The 26,029-nt window shown below is 40.3% G+C and overlaps 1 long non-coding RNA gene across 1 annotated transcript; it reads left to right on the top strand.

The window, feature by feature from the left end:
* Positions 1 to 12,761: 12,761 nt before the first annotated feature.
* Positions 12,762 to 25,719, top strand: LOC132874162 (uncharacterized). The gene is made up of 4 exons (XR_009651639.1): positions 12,762 to 12,866; positions 13,061 to 13,194; positions 24,619 to 24,676; positions 25,536 to 25,719. It is a non-coding gene; the product is annotated as an uncharacterized LOC132874162 (long non-coding RNA).
* Positions 25,720 to 26,029: the final 310 nt, after the last annotated feature.

A 26,029-nucleotide genomic window follows, 5' to 3' on the forward strand; every position in this document is an offset into this window, starting at 1 on the left:
AAGAAGATTTGGTATACCTCAATCTTTTTATTTTTTAATAGAGTGGCGGCTACAATTATCGACAGTCCATAATTATCGACACCTTTTCTGATTTACTAATAAACAGTTTAACAAAGGTGATTTACAGTTATTATTGGTTAATTAATCAACCTGAAGACCCCCTCGCCCTCTGATCTTGTCGTGTGATGACACAGCTCGTTACCGGAGATACATTTTTTTTAGCATGATCAGCAATTTGAGGAAAACCCGTACATTATCATTGCAGGTAAGCATGGTGGAAAGATCATGGACATGTTTTTACTGATTAAATTCACTGATATTTCATGATCTCCTTGTCGAAACCTACTTTGTTTCTTACGCTTTCATTTGACAGCCGCCATTTTGTATCTAAACTTGTGTTTGAGAAGTCATGTGAGGTGTCAATAATAGTGATCACTTTTGCTGGTGTCCACCATTATTGACACCGTGTGGAATTAAGTGACATTTACAACTGTTATGGATCGATCTTTGTGTAACATTGTTGAAGTAGATGAAGTACTTCAAAAAAATAAAAGTGCTGTGATTTATCCCCTTCGGACATAAGGAAAAATGCTATGGAACTTCATGTGCCACATTATGTCCGAAGGGGTTATAATAATTTATTTCTGATTCATTACAGAATGGAATGCTTATACAGTATTTGGAATCCTATTGCAATAAATAGAATTAGACCAGCATTAAATTTCTAGCATATAAAAAATTATAAAAAATTAATTGTTTGAAATATTGTTGTAAATATCTACCACAGTAGACATTTGATATTTTTTAGATGTAAATTTAAAATCTCAATTAAAAAATGATCTTTGACCTGGATTTTCATGTGGTTACAATGTCAATTGCCTGTTGACATTTATTAGTAAACTACAAAACAAGAAATTAATACAAACAACAACAAATGATTAACAAAATGTGATCTAAGAAAATACTTAGAAAGTGGGTAGAAAGTGGAACAAAAAGATTTTCTGACGCAGGTTAAACATTATCAGTTCATCACACACATCACATTATCTCTAGCCGCTTTATCCTTCTACAGGGTCGCAGGCAAGCTGGAGCCTATCCCAGCTGACTACGGGCGAAAGGCGGGGTTCACCCTGGACAAGTCGCCAGGTCATCACAGGGCTGACACATAGACACAGACAACCATTCACACTCACGGTCAATTTAGAGTCACCAGTTAACCTAACCTGCATGTCTTTGGACTGTGGGGGAAACCGGAGCACCCGGAGGAAACCCACGCGGACACGGGGAGAACATGCAAACTCCGCACAGAAAGGCCCTCGCCGGCCCCGGGGCTCGAACCCAGGACCTTCTTGCTGTGAGGCGACAGCGCTAACCACTACACCACCGTGCCGCCCCTATCAGTTCATTTGTTTACAAACATTAGAATTACTTCCTCATTTACGTAAACACCGACATCCATATATTTATATAAAAGATATTTTGTACTAAATATGAACACATTTTAAATAACAACTGTTTTGTTAACTTAATACCACATATTAATTTTATATATATATATATATATATATATATATATATATATATATATATATATATATATATATATAAAATATCTGGATGTCGCTAATTGTGGAACGGTGTCGACAAAGGTGTCAATACTTGTAGAACGGTGTGACGTGATCTGATACACTAAGTAATCGGGAATCAACTCATTTTTTCCCAGTGGAAGTTTGAGTAATTATTCATGCACAATTTACATATTGAAAGTCTTTTCTACTTTATGCAACGGCCAAAAGATCGTTAAGGTGTCGATAATTGTAGCCGCCGCTCTAGTTATCAGTTCTAGCTTTATGAATGGATTATTTTTTGGAATCTTTTCTGAAAACATTTAAGAAATCTTGTTGCAAATATTTAGGGTTTCTTGTAGAGGGATCATGCAATAACTGGTTTGATTTTTGTGGAAAATTCAGGAATCGAAATGACCAGTAAATGTAGTTATAATAATAACTCCAGTAAATGTAGTTATAATAATAATAATAATAATAATAATAATAATAATCCACATTTACCTCAATATCTGAATACATACGATGTGTTTTTATTTGTATATCATTTTTATTAGGTCCCGCATCTTTTTAAGTTCAGTCCTGTCTGTCCCGGTGTCTGTAATCAGCGGAGGGAAACTTTACAGTGTGTTGATTTAGTGGAGAAGTCTAACATGGCGCAGAGCTCGCGAGTCTTTTCATTTCCCGCGCACTGTGAGGTTCCAGAAAATTCTCTTCACGCGCCGCTGCGCTCGAGCCTCCTATTTAAACTCGCGCGTGGCTCCTGTTTCTGTCAGACGAACGGCAGAAATTCGCATTTATTAGCCAGTTAGCTTATTTAACTAAATCTTATTTAGTGACAAATAATCCTAAAAATAATAACTCATAAAAGTTGGAAGATAACTCATGCCAAGTAAATAAGTAAAATATAGCTGACAGGAAGTGTGAAGTCATCAGCTCGGTGGTAGTCGGCTACTTTGCTACTAGCTAGTGACGGATCCTGTCAGAACCACGGTACGTCTTTTTTTTCCCCTTTTTTTGTTTTCTTTTCTTTTAATTTTGAGGTCGTTCAGTAATTTATTTTTCACCAAAGCGAGCTATAGCTTTGAAATATTTCATAACTGCGCCTTCGATTTCCTTGATCATTCTGAACTTGTCAAACACCTCAGTTAAATTTTTTTTTTTTTATTTAAAACACGACGATGATACAAATCTAACATTAAGTCGTGTCTCTTTACAGCCTTCTCGGCCTGCCTCTTGTAGGACTTCACTTTCAGCTGCAGTTTTGTCCACCAGGTCTTGGAATCTGTTCACATTCTTCTGGTCTTCCTCAGTCTGGATACAGAGGTGAGTACTTAGAATTGAGTAAAAGTGTGTCCAGACAACAACAAACGCACAACAGTTGCCATTGTGCCTGGTAAGTCAGCGTTTTCATTCTTCTCTCATATTTTCTGGCACCCACGTTTTCAGGGGGAACCCATGCCCTAACGGTTAGAGAAGCAGCTTTGTGACCAAAAGGTCGCTGCTTCAATTCCCTGGACCAGCAGGAATGGCTGAAGTGCCCTTGAGCAAGGCACCAAACCCCCATCTGCTCCCCAAGCTGCTCTGGGTATGTTGTACGGTATGTTGCTCTGGATAAGAGCGTCTGCTAAAGGCCATTAATGTAATGTTATGTAATTTTCAATTGAGAGAATATAAATGGTCATTATTATATTCACAATGAAATACACACAACATACCTGAGCCTCCAGTTTCTGGAGCTGCTTCTTTCCACCCTTCATGGCAAGGTTCTCTGCCTCATCCAGACAGTGCTGGAAATCCTTGACTGTAGTCTCAAGGTTCTTGTTCATGCTCTCCATGTGCGCACTGGCATCCTGGTCTTTTTGCCAACTCTCCTGCTATCCTGGCAGCCTAATGCTTGCGTCATGTCATTGGTTATTTTTTAAAAAAGTAACTTTAAAATACGCAAATGGCGTATTTAAAATGGCGCAAAATCTGTGGTGTTGAACGCTCATGTCTGTGATGGCCTTCTTTTCAGCATTCCTTGCCTCCTGGATGGTATCACTGACCCCACCTTGTATTTGGACCTGGTCAGCCTCGAGTTTCTTCGTAGTGTTAATTAGGTTTGTATTCTTTTTTTTAAAGATTTTTTTGGGCTTTTTCCACCTTTATTGGATAGGACAGTGTAGAGACAGGAAATGAGCAGGAGAGAGAGCAGGAAATGACCTCAGGTCAGAATCAAACCCGGGTCCCTGGATTTATGGTATGGCACCTTATCCAACTGAGCCACAAGTTTTCTCTTTCTGATGAAACACATTGGGATCATTTACCCATGGTGGGTGGCTTGGAGGGGAGGGGTTCTATGCTCTTAAATTCTCATATATACTGTAAATCAGGAAACCTAATATGGTAAGTTTTCTGCTGGTTTAAGTAGAATCAGCAGTTCAGGGCAAGGTACCCAAGGATCGCAGCTGATTTTATCAACTTTGAAGTACTGATGTTATACTCTTCCAAAATAAGGTGAGTAATTTGAACTATATTTCATCAGTAATTATATTTGTACTGTGCAAACAAGGCAGAAATTATGTCTCAAAAATGGTTACCACAATAGTAAAATCATGGAAGTAAAATGCTAGGATGATGAAATGTGAAATCAGCTTTTACTCTATGAACCCGAGGCCATTTTCAGGGTAATTTCACTCCCTTTACTTTTAAGCTCTTCTCTTAACTATACATGCTGTTATAAGGAGTGACCATCCATGCTATATCTTGGTTTTTTTTTTTTTCGAACAGTCGAGGCTATCTAGCTCTTCTGACATTTAATTTAATAAGATTATATTTGCACATTTTTATATTCACCTTTATATCAAAGATAAAGGATCATGTCTTGTGAAGTTATGTTTTTACATGTATCTCACTAAAATGCTGGCAGTAGAGATATTAATTCATAAATGTGTCAGGAAGATTGTATGGAATCCAGCAATATCAGAACCATGATGGTCTAGGAATGGTTATGGCTTTTGGCCTAGCAGTTTGCAAAAATATGTGCTTAGTGCCTACCAGGAGAACAAAGGTCATTGTTTTATTTGTTGTGAATTCAAAACCGGATTCTTCGACAATGTTTTGATGCACAGAGAAACAGCTAGTGTCATCGGAAAGGGTTCATTTTGACATGTGGTATGTTGTGAAGTGATAGGGACTCCGTAACTTATTCACCCGAGATGCAGGAATGCGAAAATGGCTGAAGAAATTAGTAAAGATATTACACTGCAGAATTTGGATCTGTCTTCATAACGTGATTACTTCAGTATCTACAAATACTGCACAAATGTGACTGGCATCTAGACTTACAAAACTCCAGTTCTGCTCTTTCTTGCTATATGTGTTTCATATCTATGCAGTGGAAAGTTCATGAGTAATTTGAATAAGAGTAATGGGTATAGAGATGGACACAGCTGTATGCAGATTGCAACTTTGAGTCAGTTTGATGTAAATTCAAAATAATTCTTCTCACTAACAATTTGTCACACAGATGAGCAACTAGCATCGTTGGAAAGATCAAGTCTTGCCATTTCATGTGATTTGACCTCGCTGCAGTGAATACTGAAGAAGGGATGTGAAACTGGATAAAATTTTTCTCAGAGTTTTAAAGGTTAATGCAGTGGTTCCCAAACTTTCTCTGCTGGGCCCCCCTTTGGTAGATAAGAAAATTTTTGGGCCCCCCAGACAAAAAGAGAATAAAAAGATAAACAGGACACACATACACATATTTTGTTTTCAGACTCCATTGCAGTTTATTAATACAAACCTATCAAGCAGAAAAACCTATCTCACATATGTAGGATTTGGCAAAAGGAAGAAGTATGGCCAGGGCTCTCTTACCTAGCAGTGGGTAATCTTTCTCCACTCCAATCCAAAATGCAGCCAGTGTCTTTGACTGAAACTGCAGCCTCATTGTTGAATCAGAGGTGACATCAATGAACTGTTCCTCCTCTGATGTGCTGGAGACGGCAGGTGGTGTTGCACTGAAGGGGTCACGGATCCAGTCATATTCTTTGGGATCCTGCATCAGGAAATATTTCTGGAAATGGTTCTGAAGGGCAGAGATGTGTGCTTTCATGCATGGGATCACTGTGTTCTGCAGTTTGTTGTCTTCAATGAATGATTTCAGGTTCTCAAATGAGTCCACATTTCCAAACTTCACTCGCTGCAGCCACATCTCAAGTTTTCTGGTGAATGACGTGATTTTATCTGCCAGATGTGGGAGGTGTGTATTTGTGCCCTGCAACTGCAAATTCACTTCATTGAGTTTCAGAAACATGTCACTGAGGTATGCAAGTTTCATGAGGAACTTGTTACAGTAAAATTTGTGGGCAAGGTCATTGCCCTCTTCCTTCAAAAAGATGCGGATTTCATCTCGCAGTTCAAAGACCCTGGACAGCACCTTCCCACGTGACAGCCATCGGGACCCGCTGTGAAACAGAACAGCTGTGTGGTCAGAGCCCATTTCCTCGCACAGTGCCGAAAAAATCCGGGCTTTGACAGGTTGTGTTTTGATGTAGTTGACGGTGGCAATAACGTCGGTCATTACATCATTCAGCTCGGGACTCAGCTGTTTAGATGCCAGTGCTTTGCGGTGTATCATGCAGTGCGTCCACTGCACATCGGGGGAGACGCGCTTGATGAGCGCTTGCAGCCCTGCCCGTTTCCCAGCCATAGCCTGCGCCCCGTCAGTGCAGATCCCCACACAGTCCTCCCATTTCAGGTTGGCCTTTTTCAAGTAAGAGTCAATGATTTTAAACAGTTCTTCTGCTGTGGCTCTGCCAGTAACTTTTTTGCAGAAAAGCAATTCTTCCCTCATGTCATCTCCATCTATGAATCTGACGTAAGTAATTAATAAACAGTCTTTGTTACTGTCAGTGGCTTCATCCATCTGAAGAGAAAAGCGGCTGTCACGCACTTTGTCATTAAGCTGCTCCTCTATGTCCTTTGACATGTCATAAATGCGCCTGCCGATGGTGTTGTTGGACAGAGGAATAGCCCTTAGTTTGCTGGCTGCAGTGTCATCAAGCATAGTTGATACCATGTCCATAGCACAGGGAAGTACTAATTCCTCCGCTATTGTGTGCAGCTTTTTACACTGTGCCACTCGGTAGGCAACTTTATATGAGGCGAGTTGAGCATTTGCCGGCGTGGATGCAGCTTTAGTAAATAGGGACTGTTGAGCACGGCAGTTTACGAGTTTTTGTCTGAAAAACTCAACTGGCTTGTCTTTGTGCTCTGGATGTTTTGTCTCCAAGTGGCGTCTTAGCTTGTTCGGCTTCAAGCTGTCACAAGCTAGCACTTTAAGACAGACAACACACTGCGGTCTCTCCTCATTACCCACCGTTGTACAGGTGAAGCCAAAGACAAGATATGTGTCGTCATATTTTCTTGTCTTTGCCTTGGAATGAACTTGCTTTGGAAGCACATTTGGCGATGCTTCATCCTCTGATTTGCGTTTACGTGGGAGCCCCGCGCCCCCCGCCAAAAACTTCTCCATGTTATGCTAGCAGTATAATTTATTCATTCATTCATTCATTCCATCCCCCCCCCCCCCCCGCACCCCCCACTTTGGGAACCACTGGGTTAATAGGTGATTTATTCATTGACTGCCCAAGACCAGGCATAATGTTTTGAATGTTTTTAAAGTTTAGAGACACAGCTTTAATTTAAATCCCACTTTAAGTTGTCCTTAAACAATCCTGAGTTGTCCCTGGGCCTCAGCAGCCTGTCGATTGGCATTTTGTAGGAATACATCCATTCACTCAGCGAATGCTGCATTCTTTATTTGGTTGTTTGTCTCACCTTTGTGATGACTCACTTTATTTTGTAGCTATAAATACTTTTAATTTATTGTAGAGGTGTCTTGCCTTACAATAAGTATCTCACCTTGAGACATGACTTTGTTAGGAAAGAGTACCAGGAAAAGCGCAATGTGTGTGCTATACATTTTTCTTTGTTCTATTTGGTTTGGATAAATATATCCTGTCATGATGCGATAATATCTTTTTTACTGGTTGAATCATAATTGGATATGTCTGGTTAGGAATAGGGATGGCGAAAACTAAAAAAAATCTTGACCGACCACCGAGCCTCATTAGCCGGTTAAAGTCGGTTAACCTATGAGTTAAAACAGGGATGCAAATGGTGCGCCTTTTGGCGGATGCCGCCTTTCTCACGGCTGAATCGTGCAGATCCGATTTTTTTTTAGGGGGGCGTTGGAGTGTCTGAATAATTTCATCAGAGTAAATTCTGTATTAAAATTACTAAATAAGCAAATGCCGTTACAGTCCATGAAACACAGGAAGTATAAGTATGAGAAGAAAACAGTAAATCAGAAAGCTGCGCACGTTTTCGCGGAAGCTGCGCAAATGTGCGCAGCTTTCTGATTTACTGTTTTCTTCTCATACTTCCTATGTTTCATGGGCTGTAACGGCATTTGCCTATTTAGTAATTTTAATACAGAATTTACTCTGATTAAATTATTCAGACACTCCAACGCCCCCCCTAAAAAAAAATCGGATCTGCACGATTCAGCCGTGAAAAAGGCGGCATCTGCGCCTTTAGTTTGTGTGGAGAGATATGATCTGCAGTAACATGCATTGTTGGCTACAGACCAGAAAATACTTTCAGAATGCACTGGCCAAGGCAGGACTAAACTTGATGGGCCTTCTAATAATAATTAAAAAAAAAACCAGAATAGTAATTTGTAAGCTAAAAAGCCTGTGTCTACACTTTTCTTTCGCCGAGTGGCAGCTGTCTTCAACTGGGGCGGGAGGGCGGGACATGACTGAATGGGTGTTTCTGATTTGTCAGCTGTCGTCCTTACACCGCATGGCATGCCCCAAGCGTTTACAACACAGAATTCCAGGTTCTCCGCTCCAAAATCGGCAGCTTCAAAACAATTGATTTTTTTTTTAACCGACAACCAAAAAAAAATTAACCGGTTGATGTTGATTCAGTCAACCATTGGTCAAACGGTCATTGGTTAACATCCCTAGTTAGGAAGTTTTAGAATGAAGTTGCTAAATAACAATAAAATATGATTCTTCACTTTAACAGTGTTTACTGTAGCAAGTTTATTTTCAGGTCTGTGACCAAGTTTAATTTGTGACCACCAAAAGAAAAGACCATTCCAATCTGTTTAATGCATTCTAAGTATGAAAGGGTCTCTCAGCTGTGAAGTAGTCAGCTGTTGCTGTTGTATGATCACAGGAGAGTTTTAGTGATGTCTTAATTGGAATCATACATATATTGTTATGTGGGAGAAACCTGAAATTCAGTGTTGTAGGTTTAATTGGATAAAGATCAAGTTACTGGATATATCGAAAAATATTTTCCCAAAAATCACTTTAATAGATTGCTTTTTGCTTTCATTGACAAACAACTAAATAAAAATGACCAGAATATTGTCGTCTTTATATCAGAATACAATAATTGTTTTTCAGTATTTTAACTATAATGCTATATTTCACAACTATAAGTTACACTACAGTAAATTAGATTTTTTATTTTATTTTGAAAATATACAACATATGGTTGAGGATCTTGTTATTGTGGTTAAACTGACTCCAAACTTCTGTGCTCTCAAGGAATGAGGGGTGAATCATGAGACAGCTGGTGTGTGTATGTCAGAGGTCTTTTAAAGGGTTCTAGGATTAACTGTCCTAACCTTTTGGTGTTAGTGACAGCTGTTTGGCTTGGCCTGAGGCCAAGCTGAGAAAAAGCTAGAGCATTATGAATGCATTCTTAACCCTGCATGTCGTATTATTAATTCAATGTCAAATCCAACAGCTCTTTAGATAGTTAAAAATTCATGTAACTGATACTTTATTAACATTTTTCTAACTGCTCCAAGTTCTTACATTTTAATGCTGAATTTCAGTTAATTGTGTTTATGAAGATGGAAGCGTGATTGCAGTTATTAGGCTCTTTTTTTAGCTGGATGTGTTTCACTTTCTTGATGGGTTGTTTAATCAAATAAATTGTGCTATATTATACATGTTGGTAAAAGTATGTTTTCACTTAGTTCAGGAGAAAACAGTGAGGTTGCAGTAGTTGCGTTAATGTTCTAGTTGTTGCAGTTCAGGGATCTGTCACAGTAACCATTTCTCACACTGGATCTTTTCCATCTCTGTGTGTCTCATTCATCATGGCTATAGCCTAGGTCACAACCGGACGTACGATTTTTTGGCCGTGTGATTTTTGGCGTTTCCCAAATCGCTGTGTTTTTTTTGTTCGTGGAGAAAGACGCACGTTGGCCGTAAGTTTGTCTTGCAACCTGAAAAAAAAAAACGTAAGCGCCCGTAGAGTTTGTTTGACATGACAAAGAACCTCTGCGGCCAGTCTATGGCTTGAAAATCAGCACGTCACATGCGCGCCCTCCATGCGTTTCTTGCGTTTTTTTGCACGTAGACTGGCCATAAGAGCACGTACGGCCGGTTGTGACCTAGGCTTAAGAGACAAGCATTTCACAAGATCAACATTATTTGGCTTCTCTGAATTCCTAATGGTGGCATGGTGGTGTAGTGGCTAGCACTGTCGCCTTGCAGCAAGAAGGTTCTGGGTTTGAGTCCAGGGGCTGATGGGGCCTTTCTGTATGGAGTTTGCATGTTCTCCCCGTGTCTGCGTGGGTTTCTTCTGGGTGCTCCGGTTTCCCCCAAAGACATGCAGGTTAGGATAATTGTTAGTAAAAACAGAAACTTAGTGCTCCCATGTTATCTAAAAAATAAATAATTTAACAAAGAACTGGAAAATAATGAAACAATTATGTTTAATGTCCAATCAACCTGGTTTGAAGTAACATTTCTGTCATTCATTGTTATGAAAGTATATCTGCACTCATCTAAAAAAAAAAAAAAAAAAAAGTTCTGTAATTTATGTGCTCAGGACTGTACTGTCCATCGCATCAGTGGCTCAAATCTGAATATTAATTACTAAATATTGCATTTCATGTTTCTGAAATCTCTGTAGTTCTTCTACCAAATGTTTAGATTAGATTAGATAGATTAGATAGAACTTTATTGAACTTTGGGCGAGTTCCCTCAGGGAAATTAAAATTCCAGTAGCATCATTACAAGATAAACAGAGAATAGAAATAGAGAAAAACTTCTAGATAAATTAAATTAAATTAGGTATTTACATATAAATAAGAATAAGATATGGGGAAGAGGAAGGAAAAAAAAAGGCCAACAGAAGCACATTATATTGCACATTGTCCAGTATTGCTTATTGTCAGGCTAGGCTACTGCTCCTGACAATAAGCAATACTGGACAATACTTTGACCTCTTAGTAGATTTTCATTTTAAACACCAAGATCAAGCAGACAAAAACTGTAGCCACAAAGTGCATTTAACCAAGCACAAAACACTCATTTCTCTGTCCAAACTGGATGTTTACTCTGTCAATTAAGAATAGTCATTATATGTAATAAATGAAGTTGAATTAATAAATAGGTTATTATGACATACATAATCTTGCATTAAATCTTCCCTTGTTTGCCAGTAACGAAGAAGGAGTCTGTGGAACTATCATCAGTTGTAGGACCTCTAATGAGCTCTCTGGCAGTTTGGCTGTGGTGGAGCACCTAAATGTCACTGGTGTAAAGTTGCAGTCCTTAAGTTGGTCCTATTCCTGAAAAAGAAAATGTCATTCTAGAAATGTATTGTGTCATATGTCCCACCAGTTGTTATTGGATAGAGGGTTTTTATCAGTGATAAATAACAACTACAAAGTGCATTTTTATCTGTTTAATAGTTCTATAAATTTGTCGTAACCACAATTTAACCCATGTATCACTAACTCATTACATTTAGCTTGCATTGTTTTCAAAAGTGTGTTCAATACCGATTTGATTTGATTTTTTATTTTTATTTATTAGCTTTGCCATAGCAAGATCTATATATGTACATACATTATAGCTGGGAAACCACTACAGCTTGCGCCAATTACAGTGGCCTACAAGAATTTGAACAATTTAAAAACTGATTGATAAGAGGTGGTTAACTACTAATGAGGCTCAGTGGAATCTATGAAGATTAAATTCTCGTTTTTTGTCTGATGAAATAAACTGGGTATACTTTTGTAATTCACCTTGGAAGACAATTCCACTGTCTGCACAGCAGATGGCAGTAATGCTCAATTCCGTGATTGTCCCAGGGGGACATAAATCTCCGCTGATCACTCGACATCACTGCTGCTGGTAAAAGACAAATTAAGTGGGATTAAGCTTTTTACGTCTGAGTGAACACTAATTTCTGCATAAATTTCAAGAAATATGGCAAATATTTCTACAGGTCCTTTTCACCAATCGTTACCTCTCACTAATGAAGCTGCACTCAATGATTGCACAAAAATTACTGTTTGCTGTTAACATTTTCACTGACCTTTAAGAAAAGTAACACAGAAAGTAGCACACTTTATATGCTCAACCCGTGATAGATTATAAAAGTTTGGTTTTGTTAAACCAGTGTCGTCTTGGTGTGTATCTTTTCATGGTTGTCCGTTTCCGTCTCTGAAACTTGATTCCTAGTATGAGGAGTGGAGCTCAACATAGAGCTTTAAAAGCTCATTTGCTTGACAGCATTGTCTGTTTTTTACCGATGTGGTAATATAATGATCGTGAACCTTAAGAGGTTGGACTTAAGTTTGCAAAAAGAAAAAAACATTTCATTCAAACAGGCAAATATTGGTCCAGGTGCAAGAACATCACATCAGTCAAAATTGAACTCACAATCCTAACAAGATATAAAATCAGAAAGCAGTTCAGTTAAAAAAAAAGTAATAACACAGCATATCAGTCTCACAAGGTATTACCTGGGATTTGGGGCATGTTTGTCATAGCTAGCATTGCAAAAACCTTTTGAGGTGCAATTAATAGCATTTTAATTACATTTAGCAATATGAAACAATATTGTACAGAGGAACCACTCAAAAAGCATTTAACAAATAAAGGACACGTTTCACATTACATTTTTCTTGTTTTATACTTTTCTTGGATTGATCATCTTGTGTAATACTGGCTGATTGTCTGAACATGCATGGCCTGGTGAAACATAAAAGGGCAAATGTTGATTGAAATGTCATTGGAAAGACATCCATGAACACAAGAAAGCATGCATACAAGAAAGCTAGACCAAGCTTCAATGTCATGGATCTTCTGAAGGAAAGGGGAGTCCAGAAGGACCTACTTTAGATGCAAGGTTAGATGGCTAGAATTGTCAAACATACAGCTCTACCATAAAATTACTGATGTGACTGGACTGGTGGAGCAATATTAGGTGAGGTCTTCTGGGTTTTCTAACCCAGAGTGATGTGCTGTTCCTCTAGTCATGACTATAATATTCAGGTCAGGTTATTTTAAAATGATAAATTCTGGAAAGTGGCCCTGTGCACTCAATACAAGGCTGGTATTCAATAGCCCTCTGTGTGCAGGGCCAGAAGAGAATAAAGACACATAACTTCTCTGTTATAGGTATGACTTCAGAGCATCACTGTTTGGCACCAGTGTTTGAAGTTCATTGTGACACATGTATCTTTGATTCTCATAACCAAACTGAACACAGTGCCTACACACAATGGAAGCAACTTGGTGCAAAAGAACCTAAAGTGAGTATTTTAAACATTTTTAAAATTGGTATCAATGTCATAACAAACACCTATACTTGTATTCATGCTAATGCTACATACAGGCAACAGTGATTTATAGATACATGCATGCCATAAAACTGGATTCATTTAATGATTAATACTTCTCTTTATTTAACATCCACTCACTTATTGATCGTCGCTATTATAGCTTATCCAAAGCAGTGTTATGAGAAGGTCAGTTTTGAGCAGATGTACTGAAGTCAGGTGTGTAGCAAATTATAGTCAGTTTTTCAAAAACAATAATATTTTCTTTGATATAGATGATTGCATCTTATTAATTTGACTCATCAATGAATGCAGATTGTTGTTAAACAACTGAAGAGAGGAGTAATGCCACTGTTATACGGCTAGAAAACCTCATTAAAAGCTTCTTATTGTTTATGATGAAAATATATCTTTGTCCATGTTCAGATAATTAAAGATAAGTTTGCCTGATAGATTTTACTGTCAGAATAATATAACAAGTATATTTTTGTCAGTTTTTATATTTGCTCATTGAAATGGACGGTTTTTAAGCAAATTATCCACATCATGGTGAGTAGTGTTTAAAACGGAGTATGTCCAGTTTAATAAACAAAGTCCTTTGACTTGTACAAAAATGCCATTTGAGGTGACGGAGTGTTCAGCAGCCATAACTATATGTTGTTTAGACCTTTGCAGTGATTATTGCGTATTTTATTACTATTTTCCTGAACACTATTGGCAGCCAGTTTAAATAATTAAGGCATGAAATTGTTTTTTGGCCATGGACTCATGTCTGAGAGAATATTGGAAACCTCTGCCAGTTTTGCTGGTTAGGTGGACTTAAGTTTGATTTTTACCCATCTTTCTCCCAGTTTAGTAATATACAACCCATTATCACCACAAGTCCCTTCCTATTTCATGTTAGTCAAGAGGATGAGAGCTGACACATGCTTCCTCTGAGACACATCAAGAGAGTCACAGCATCTTTTTGAAGTACGAGTTGGCAGGGCTGGAGGGCCCACCTAGGGATCAGAGCCAGTTTTGGTTTCTTGGACTCCTGGCCATGCATGATTCCATAACTGTGGCACTGAATTTAAACTACCAGTCTCCTAATAGGTCACAGCCTTTTGATGGTTGTGTCATTTGGGAACCTCTTGGATCCTTAAGCAACTTTGAATCTTGCATAAGGCAGTGTAGGATTAAATCTGGTAATGTCTGGAAAAATAATATAATGCAACTTGTCAAATTGTTGCTTACTTACAACTGTGATACTAAAGTCAAATTTATTTGGCTTCTGAATTTGTCTAGGCATGGCAGTTTTTTGCTCCATCACATATGCCTTCAAATAAACTGCAATAAAAGGTGAACATTCTTCGATATCAGGGGTTTTCAAACTTTATGGAACCAGAGAGCCCTTCAACCATAAAACAGATCTCATTGGCCTGTTCATACAGATTTATTTTAAAAACATAATTCATCCATCCATTATCTGTAGCCGCTTATCCTGTTTGACAGGGTCGCAGGCAAGCTGGAGCCTATCCCAGTTGACTATGGGCGAGAGGCGGGGTACACCCTGGACAAGTCGCCAGGTCATCACAGGGCTGACAATAAACATCTCATCTCATTATCTGTAGCCGCTTTATCCTGTTCTACAGGGTCGCAGGCAAGCTGGAGCCTATCCCAGCTGACTACGGGTGAAAGGCGGGGTACACCCTGGACAAGTTGCCAGGTCATCACAGGGCTGACACATAGACACAGACAACCATTCACACTCACATTCACACCTACGGTCAATTTAGAGTCACCAGTTAACCTAACCTGCATGTCTTTGGACTGTGGGGGAAACCGGAGCACCCGGAGGAAACCCACGCGGACACGGGGAGAACATGCAAACTCTGCACAGAAAGGTCCTCGCCGGCCACGGGGCTCGAACCCGGACCTTCTTGCTGTGAGGCGACAGCGCTAACCACTACACCACCGTGGCGCCGACAATAAACATAATCCAAGTATTTTAAATACTATTCAAATGTGTACAGTAACATGCTGGCTAATTATTAGAGCTATAGAGGTTTTTATACCTGGGCTTTCCATAAAAATACCACATTGTATCCAACTTTTTAGGTGCATTATGTATAGACCTTTATTAATTAGTGAGGCTTAAACCCATTCAAATCAAGTGACCAGTTAGCAGTGCTGTCGAGTCACAAAACCTTGAATCTGAGTCCAGTCTCGAGTCTCCAGTGTTCAAATCCGAGTCAAGTCCAAGTCATTAAAAAATTTCGAGTCGAGTCCATTATTGATCCGAGTTGAGTCCGAGAACAAGACTCTAATCGCACCATTTGATGGTGGCTGTTTTAGCGCCATTAACATTTGTTTGTTTCTGAACATGATGTATGAACAGGTGAATGTGCATTCTCTTTGTCACGGAGTGCAAAGTATTCTGTCAGAGATGGTTGGGAGACGGATGCAAGTTCAGAAGATGTGTTTATTAATACAAGTGAAGACAGCTAAACAATCCAGAATGGCAGGCAAAATCATAAAACGGTGAAACAGGCAATAGGTCGAGTGAGGCACAAACAGGCTATCATAGACTAGGCAGGATCAAAGACGAGAAACAGGAAATTGGGGCTCAAGAAACCAAACAAGGAAATAAGGCTCGGTAATGAGTCAGCAATGCAACTCAATACTTCGCAAAATAAGTGCGTTTTCACAGTTTTTAAACAGATGCGCTGATTGCGCCTTCATCCTGTGCAAGTGCGAGTTGTTTACAGCATGCGTGAGAGTGTCTGCTTGGCGCGCGTGCTGTCTGGAGTGCGCCCGAGAGTCTATCTGATGCACGCACCAAGGCGTGCAGGTGTGACACTCTTGCACGAAATTAGTACAAAAATGAACGTAGCTATAAATATCTTATGCCAATTTGTTATGGCATGTTACAAAAAATAAAAATAAAATCAGAGTTCTCGTCTCCAATTTACGGGTGTTAATGCAGTAAATACACGAGTCTGAGCCCAAGTCCGAGTCATCAGTGCTCAACAGGCCTCAACGTTAATGTAGCAGTTCGGATGGGTGGGTGGAGCACAGAAGGACGGCAGGCCAGAACTGAGTTCACAAAACCCGTTTATTATTGCTTTTCAGCTTTCTTTCACTCACACTTTCACTCACTCACACACATCTGTTGTGGTCAGGTTGGGGAGAGAACCCGCTCTGCTCTCGCTCTCTTCCTTAAATAGGGCGCGGTCACTGGGGAAGACACACAAACACATTAATCAGTGATTCTGCCACTTACCTTCCTCGACTCCGCCCTCCGGTCACAGACTGATGCTTGGCCACGCCCCCGCTGCCACATACCCCCACCGCCCGACTCAGGCCGGGCGGCCGTCCAGCCTGCAGCCGACTGCCCCCCCTTGACGGGAGAGGAAGTCCGCCACGGCCATCTGTGCCCCCGGCCTGTGGATCACCTTGAAGTTGAAGGGTTGGAGTGCCAGATACCAACGGGTGATCCGCGCATTGGCATCCTTCATGCGGTGGAGCCACTGGAGGGGTGCGTGGTCCGAACAGAGGGTGAAAGGGCGTCCCAGCAGGTAGTAACGGAGGGCGGGGACCACCCACTTGATCGCTAGGTGCTCCTTTTCAATGGTGCTGTAGCACCCCTCACGCACCGACAGCTTCCTACTGATATACAACACCGGGCGGTCCTCCCCCTCCACCTCCTGGGACAAAACAGCCCCCAGCCCTCTGTCCGACGCATCTGTCTGTAACATAAAGGGGAGAGAAAAGTCAGGGGAGTGTAAAAGTGGCCCCCCACACAGTGCAGCCTTTACCCCAGAAAAAGCCCGCTGGCATTGCTCCGTCCACTGGACCGGATCTGGTGCTCTCTTTTAAGTCAGATCAGTCAGCGGGCTGGTGACGTCCGAATAGTTAGGTATAAACCTACGATAATAGCCAGCCAGCCCCAGGAACTGTCTCACCCCCTTTTTGGTCTTGGGCAGGCTGCAATTGCCGCTGTCTTGTTAATTTGGGGACACACCTGCCTATTGCCCAAGTGGAAGCCCAGATACCGTACTTCCACCCGCCCAATTGCACACTTCTTCAGGTTGGCTGTGAGACCCGCTCGCCTCAGCGACCTAAGGACGGCCCTCAGATGTTGGAGGTGCCTCGGCCAGTCATTACTATAGATAATGATATCGTTGAGATAGGCGGCCGCATAGGTGGCGTGGGGGTGGAGGACCCTATCCATCAGCCGCTGAAATGTAGCGGGCGCTCTAAACAGCCCAAAAGGAAGTGTGACAAACTGGTGTAAGCCGAACGGTGTGGAAAAGGCCGTTTTTTCTTGGGATAATGGAGTCAAGGGGATCTGCCAATAACCCTTTGTTAAATCCAGTGTCGAGTAAAAGCGAGCCGTGCTTAGTCAATCGAGCAACTCATTAATACGAGGCATTGGGTACGCGTCGAATTTAGACACCGCGTTGACTTTCCTATAGTCTACACAGAACCGGACCGACCCGTCGGCCTTGGGAACCAAGACCACCGGGCTGCTCCAGTCACTGTGAGACTCCTCGACGATGCCCATTTCGAGCATGGCCTCGAGTTCTTCCCGAACCACCTTTTTCTTGTGCTCGGGTAGCCTGTAAGGGCGGCTACGCACTACCACCCCTGGGGGCGTCTCAATGTAGTGCTCTATGAGGTTGGTGCGGCCGGGCAGGGGCGAGAATACGTCCGAAAACTTGGTCTGCAACTGGGCAACCTCCGCAAGTTGGGTCGGGGAGAGGTGGTCTCCACAGGGGACCGGAGAGGTACGTGATGCCAATGTTCCCTTTTGAACCTCCGGCCCCAGCTCCGCCTTCTCCGGAACCACCGACACCAACGCCACGGGGACCTCCTCGTTCCAGAGTTTGAGCAGATTGAGGTGGTAAACCTGTAGCGCCCCACCCCTGTCCATTTGCCTCACCTCATAGTCAACGTCCCCGACTCGCCGTGTGACCTCAAAGGGTCCTTGCCACTTGGCGACTAATTTGGAGCTCGATGTGGGCAACAGTACGAGTACTTTATCTCCCGGTGCGAACTCCCTGAGGCGCGTACCCTTGTCGTACAGGCGGGTTTGTCGTTCTTGGGCCTGCTGCAAATTCTCCTGGGTTAGGTGGGTGAGTGTGTGGAGTTTTGCATGCAGGTCAATAACGTATTGGATTTCATTTTTACTTGGTGAAGATCCCTCCTCCCAATTTTCCCGCAGCACATCTAGAATGCCGCACGGCTTACGCCCGTATAACAATTCAAACGGGGAGAACCCCGTAGAGGCTTGGGAGGCCTCTCGCACTGAAAACAACAAGGGTTTGAGCCACTTATCCCAATTACGTGCGTCCTCACTTACGAATTTTTTAATTATATTCGAGGGTGCGATTGAACCGTTCAACTAAACCGTCCGTTTGTGGGTGATACATGCTGGTGCGGATCGGCTTAATACCCAACAACCTATACAGTTCATTTAGTATACGTGACATAAATGTGGTGCCTTGGTCAGTCAGAATCTCTTTCGGGATTCCAACACGGGAGATGATGCGGAAGAGCGCTTCTGCAATACTGTGTGCTGAGATATTGCGAAGAGGCACCGCTTCCGGGTATCGTGTTGCATAGTCCACCAGAACTAATATAAAGCGGTACCCTCGTGTTGACCAATCTAATGGCCCGACGAGATCCATCCCAATTCTTTTGAACGGGGCCTTGATTAATGGGAGAGGGCGCAAAGGCGCTTTTGGAATGGCCGCTGGATTTACTAACTGGCATTCGTGGCATGCCGTACACCACCTACGGACATCGCCGCGAATCCCTGGCCAATAGAGTTTAGAGTTTATTTTTAAAAGGGACAGTGTACAAATTAAACATTATCCTTGTGGTAAGGACAGATGTCTGTACCAGGTTATAGCAGTACATGCTAATTTCCGCCTGTAGTCCCTTGGCAGGTGGATGTAATAAAAAGATAAATAAAATGTACAGGAAATGTCATCAAATCTGTCATTAGAGCAATTTGTAGTGATTTAGACCAGTAAAATAGAAGTGGATAGCCTCGTAAAGCATACATAGCAGCGTCATTTTTCACAATCGCACACACACGCACTCACAAACACACACACCATAAGTTACACACATCCACAAGCACACTAAAAAGTGCAAGATCTGCATACCCCCCCACACACACACCATTCAATAAAATGCCCTAACTATCCTTTTCTATCCATGTGTGCATAATTGAGTTGATAATATCCATTTCTTTGTCAAATGTGAAAAAGACTTAAAATTTGTCCAAGATATTAATTCTGTTGGGAGGTTATTCCACTGATTTGTGGCTATAGAAGAAAAAGATGATTTACCAAATGCAGTCTTTCGTAGTGGGACACTACATTCCCCCCTCGACACTGATCTAGTGGTACGTGTTGATACCTCTGAACATAAAGAAATAAATTGTTTCAAAGGTGGTGGTGCATCATTATGTATAATTTTAAAAAGCAGGCAGAGATTTGCATGCCTAATTAGATTTTCAAGGCTCAATATGTTATATTTACGAAGCACAAGACAGTGGTGGTAAGAACGTTTTCTCCTGGCATGGATCTTTATGGCACTTTTGTAAATTGAGCTGAGGGGTCTTAATACCGTTTTGCAGGCTTGTGACCAACTTGTGATGCAGTATAGAAAATGAGACATAATCATTGCATTTAAGTATAAACTAGATGCATCAGTAGTGAGAGAGTTGCGTATGTATCTGAAATTTGATAGATTGAACTTCAGTGTGTTACTGATTTTTTTTACATGAGATTTAAAACTAGGAGTTGGGTCAAGAGTGATGCCTAGGTATTTAAACTCAGTTACATTCTTTATGGCTTGCCCGTTGATTGTGATTTCAGGATAGTTTCTGATTTTGGTTTTGCTTGTAAAGAAGATGGATACCGTTTTATCAGTGTTTAAGACAAGACAGGAGCTATGCAGCCATTCTACAACCCTTTTCATTTCATTATCAAATCCATAAAGAGATGCTTTGTAATTATAATTATGAAATTCGTAAAGCAAGACAGTCTTTCTTCTCCAATATCATAAACAGGAATATGAACAATGCCCGTGTGCTATTTTCAACAGTAGAGAAGCTAACTAATCCCCCACCACAATTAGCACCTGAACTTCTCTCAGTTAATAAATGCAATGAGTTTGCATCCTTCTTCAAAGGTAAAATTGATAAAATACAGCAGAATATTGCTCATAATATATCTCAGCTGCAAAAAATTGAAAAACTGCAATCACCAATGACACAAATAGATAACTTCAACACAATGTCAGAATTTTGTTTAATTGATTATGAGACTCTTGAAAAAACTGTACAAAATCTCAGTTCCTCAACATCTGAATTGGACATTCTGCCCACCAACTTTTTTAAGTCTGTTCTTCATCTTATAATTACAGATGTGCTTCAAATTATAAATACATCCCTAGAGACTGGCGTTGTTCCTGTGTCCCTGAAAAAAGCCGTTGTAAAGCCCCTACTTAAAAAAAATAATCTGGATCCTTCAGTATTAAATAACTACAGGCCAATATCAAATTTACCAGTCATTGGGAAAATCCTTGAAAAAATTGTCTTCAATCAATTAACTGCCTTCTTGATATCAAACAGCCGTTTTGATAATTTTCAGTCAGGTTTTCGTGCCAATCATAGCACTGAAACAGCGCTGATTAAAGTTATAAATGACATACGTCTTAATACTGATGCAGGCAAAACATCGGTCCTGGTATTACTGGACCTCAGTGCAGCTTTTGATACTGTTGATCACAACATACTGCTATATCGACTTGAACACTGGGTTGGATTGACTGGTAAAGTTATCAATTGGTTAAATTCATACTTAAAAGATAGAAGCTTCTTTGTTACCATGGGAAATTGTTCCTCAACGTCAATGTCCTTGACCTATGGTGTCCCCCAGGGGTCGATTCTTGGACCATTACTTTTCAACCTTTATATGCTCCCACTTGGGCAAATTATCAATAACAATTCAATTTTGTATCACTGCTATGCAGATGACACCCACATTTATTTTGCTTTATCACCTAATGAGCGTTAGGAGCGTTATTTGAACACAGGAGAGGAAGACAGGAACAGGAAGTTGCAAAAAGATGGCGGCAGCAGACATAGCTGCAGGTGGCTCCTCAATATTGCAGCAAACAAACTCTCTGTATCTGACAATTCGGATGTCTGCAGGTCTGTTTTTTGTCAGCTGCGCTGTAATACTACTATCACTTTTGCCACAGCTGTCTGCCTGCCTAAATCATATATTATGGGCAACAAACAAAGCTCAAACCGCCAAGTCACGCTGCAAAATAGCTCGGTGCGCTCTTCTTCAAACTATACCAACTAAGTTGGATTTACTACATAAGTATCCGAATTGACCCGTCTGTGCCATCGCTATTATTGCGCTGGGATTCTACATGTTTGCAAGTACATCTGCTGGCGCCCATAGTCACTCACCTTGTGGCCTGTTGTGTTGCCCGCCTAGCTGTGGAAGTGAAAGCCCTACCCGGTTGGTCGGATACCCAACGTCGCAGAGCTGGCGAGTGGCCTGTTGCGCGCCGGGGCTTGGTGCGCTCTGGAGATCCTACCCTACTGCAGTCGGGTTGCGAGGGGCTGATGGCCTGCTTGGAGGCCCGATCTGACGGCTGGCGTGGAGACTGCTCCGATCTACACCAACAACGGTCACCTGGCAAATTGAGGCATGTAGCTCTTGCTGGGCGACACAGACATCTGCATGCAGGTCTATCATCTAGCCAGTCAACTCAGCTCCTTCTACCGCAAACCATTTTCTCCGACACCTGGGACTACAAGTACTGGTTTGTTTCTGGCTACTTTTATCAACCACCTTTTCATCAGATATTGACTTTCTCAACACGCGCCCTTATTTTCCACCAATGGGTTCCTAAAAATGCACTGGCTCTGATAAATTCAAAGGATTCTGGTGATAAAAGGGTGAAATATTTTTTAACCTCTTTTTTAACCTCTTCGAGACTCTTGATATCTCTTCTCTTATGTATTGGAAATATTGAACTTAACCCGGGACCTGATTTTAATGTTTTCCTGCCGACTCTATTGCATCTCTGGGGACTGTATGCTCATCATGTAAACTGTTGCAGACTCGGTTTATTTAATACAATGTTACAAACGCAAAGTTTGCCCTCTGCTGCAAATGACCTCCTTAATTTACCTCAAAACCTTATAACTCCGATTTCTCTACCCTTAACCTCTGATCCACATTCTGACATTGTCATTGTTAAAGCACGTAGAACATCGCGTCCTAGAAAAGTACCAACAACAATATGTCAGCTTGGAAGGGTCCGAGGTCTTAAAATCTGTCATTTAAACACATGAAGTCTAGCCCCTAAATTAGACGAAATTAAAATCTTGCTTGAGCAGTCTAAAGCTCATGTAATGGCAATTTCTGAAACATGGTTAACATCCAATATCCCTGACTCATTTCTTTCGATAGATAATTACACTTTGTACCGTAGAGACCGCACTGATAAAACTGGTGGCGGAGTCGCTATTTATATACATCAGAAATATGTGCACTCTATCTTACCGTTCGAAATGGAATCAGAGTCATTACAATTAGTTCTAAAATTAACTTCGCAACACGCGATTACAATTATTGTTACTTATAAACCCCCAAATGTCAATGCAATTGTCTACACAACGCAGCTTATGAGCATAATTAAATCAGTCACTACGAAAGAGCTCATTATAGTGGGTGATATTAATATGGATTGGCAGGATGGTTCCTCAAAACCGTTAAAAGCTGCAGCACTGAAGCTTGGTCTTCATCAATTAATTAAAGACCCCACCAGATATAGTAAAAGCCATAGTTCAGTTTTGGATTTAATTTTGACAAATCAGCCTTCTAAATATGGAATATCTGGAGTAATAGACGCTGCGATTTCTGATCACTCACTCATTTTTGCTATAAGGAAAAATATTAAGCCCCCAAAAAGTCACACTCCTCAATTCTTAACAAAAATACCAAACTCTAAACTGCCCCAGTTTAATGATGAAATTAGTAACATCAACTGGGATTATGAGTTATCCTTGGATAACCCTGACCAAATTCTATCCCAATTTCACACCAAAATTGAGACAGTACGTGAAAAGTTCACCACTGTTGTTAAATTGCATGTTCGACAGAGGAAACTACCATGGGTTAATTTAGAACTAGTACAGCTTCTTAAGCAAAAAGCTGCTTCTTTAAAAACTTATAGATTAAACAAAACAGCTGAAAGTAAAAATGATTTCATACTGATAAGAGATAAGTGTTCCGCTGAATTGCGTAAGGCAAAGGTGGCCTACTTTAAAGATCAAATAACTCAAGCTGCCTCTAATCCTAAAGCACTATGGCGGACACTTAAAACTATTACAGGAGACAATGTAAAGAATAAGAATACACATTTTCAGATTTCTTTTAATGGTACACTTATCTCTGATTCAGAAAAGATTGCAAGAGCTTTTAATGATTATTTTGTTACATCTGTGAAAGAACTTGCATCTAATTTTGCAACTCCCTCTCATCATATTGGTGTTTCTTCTTTAACACCTGATCAGTTCTCATTTGTTGAGATCACACAGGATGAACTGCTTAAAGTAATGAATTCCTTGAAAAACTCTCATTTTTGTGATATATATATATGGTTTAAATACTAGCTTTCTGTTTACTCATGTTAGCACTTTCATACCTATGTTCCATCATCTTATAAATCTCTGTATTAGGTTCTCTACTTTTCCTTCTTATTGGAAAACTGCCCAAATCACTCCAATCTTTAAATCTGATGATCCCACTAGTATATCAAATTATAGACCCATATCAATCCTTCCAGTAATGTCCAAATTACTTGAAAAAATCCTCTGTAATCAACTAAGTTTTTACCTTGAAAATGGAAACTGGCTCAATGACTCCCAGCATGGTTTTCGTGCCAAGCGATCAACTATGACGGCACTATTATTATTTACAGAACACATTAGACACTCTTTAAACAAAGGCCATATAACTGGTGCTATTTTTATTGATTTCCGTAAAGCTTTTGATACTGTAAACCATCAGATTCTGTTGGACAAACTTCTCATTTCAGTTATCTTCTTCTGTGATCTCAATGCTGTCTTCATATCTCACTAATAGGTCACAAGTTGTTAAGATTGGTCATGAAAGATCTGACTCTTTAGAGTGTAATATGGGTGTCCCCCAAGGTAGTATACTTGGTCCGTTACTTTTCCTGCTGTATATAAATGATCTTCCTTGCATTTGTAAATTCTCAAACTGTTTGTTGTATGCCGATGACACTGTTATTTTTCTTTCTGATTCTGACCCTAACATTATTAATTTAAAACTATTATCTGACCTTCAGCATCTTCATGATTGGCTGGAAACAAATCATTTAACCATCAACGTCAAGAAGACTGAATGTATGTATTTTTATTCCCAAAGGAAAAGCCTGTCCATCTCTGTCCCTATTACCCTTTCAATTCAAAACCTTGTGACCACAAAAACCTATAAATATCTTGGTGTGATCTTGGATTCACATCTTACTTACAGAGAACATACAATTAAGTTAGCAAGTAAAGTTAATCAGAAGCTATATGTTTATAGTAAGATCAGACCATATTTGTCACTCTCAGTATCACACACATATTTACACGCAATTATTCTTTCAACATTATCTTATTGTCTTCCTATTTGGTCTCTCACTACAAAAGAAATCACAGAACCAATTGCTAGATTATACAACAGAGCATTTAAGATCCACCATCAACTTCCTAGTTGGACACATCACTGTACTGCACTCACCCACTCGAATGCTCTCACTTTTCAGAACTACATTAACACCCATGCTATGACATTTTACTTTCAGCTACAATCAAACTGTCCCATAGCTAGTCTTGCTGTGTTCCTTCCAACAACTAACATGCAACAGGGGCGGACAACAAGATCAGTAACTAGGGCACTTCTTACAGTGCCAGCCTTTAGAAACACCTATGGCCAGCGATCATTTTTTCACACTTACACTAAAACATGGAATGATATTCCACACCACATCAGAATAATACCATCTATTACTCATTTTAAAAAGGCTTATATATTTATTTTGCTGAATAGTTATACTTGTAACCACTAACACATCATATATACTTACATACACTGACATTATTCAAAACCTTAACTGATTTATGTCTGTGTAATATTGTTTTCTTTTGTTTACTTTTATCCTTGTCCCACATTTTTGTTGCTGTTATTGTACTGTATTGTGGTGTTTATACTTGTCAGTCTGGTGTTGGTGTCTTGTACTCCTGTTGTTTTATGTGCTGCAGAACAGGAACCTGCTGAAAACCAGCTGAAGCTGAGCCAGGCCCTTTAAACTGTAACTGTCTGTTACTTTTAAAAATTCCTGTATAATAAATGAAATGAAATGAAAATGATTATGCCCCCCTTGAATGTCTCTACCAGTGTATCGATCAAATCAACAACTGGATGTCACAAAATTTTCTTCAGCTGAACTCAGATAAAACAGAAGTAATTCTATTTGGGAAAAAAGATGAAAGACTCAGGATTACCACTATTCTTGACACAAAAGGGATTAAAACTAAAGAAATGGTTAAAAATATTGGTGTTTTCATTGACAGCGAGCTAAACTTTGACAGTCACATGAAAGCAATCACTAAAACGGCATTCTATCACCTAAAAAACATTTCCAAACTAAGAGGACTTATGTCAAAAAATGATCTGGAAAAACTGATACATGCCTTCATCTCTAGTAGGGT

The sequence above is a fragment of the Neoarius graeffei genome, chromosome 26 (genome assembly GCF_027579695.1).
Source record: "Neoarius graeffei isolate fNeoGra1 chromosome 26, fNeoGra1.pri, whole genome shotgun sequence".
NCBI lineage: Eukaryota > Metazoa > Chordata > Actinopteri > Siluriformes > Ariidae > Neoarius > Neoarius graeffei.